Consider the following 311-nt stretch of genomic DNA (forward strand, 5'->3'; position numbering starts at 1 on the left):
CCGACCGTCCCATTGCTCCGGTGAGGGACTAGTGCTTTTTCTTTCTTCTGTTTTTTCATTTTTTTCTGTTTAATTGTTAGTGCTAGATTGTGTTAGTGTTAGTGTTAGAAAAGAATGAGAAGAAGTAGAAGTAGTAGAAGAAGTAGAAGAAAAGAGAAGAAAGAGAAAAAAGATGAAAAAAGAAAAAGAAGAAAAGAAGTAGAAGAAGAAGAAAGGAAGAAAAGAAAAGAAGTACAAAAAAGATGTAAAAAGAAGAAGAAGAAAAGAAGTAGAAGAAGTAGAAGAAGAAGAAAGGAAGAAACGAAAAGAAG

The sequence above is a fragment of the Triticum aestivum genome, chromosome 4D, assembly GCF_018294505.1.
Source record: "Triticum aestivum cultivar Chinese Spring chromosome 4D, IWGSC CS RefSeq v2.1, whole genome shotgun sequence".
Lineage (NCBI taxonomy): Eukaryota > Viridiplantae > Streptophyta > Magnoliopsida > Poales > Poaceae > Triticum > Triticum aestivum.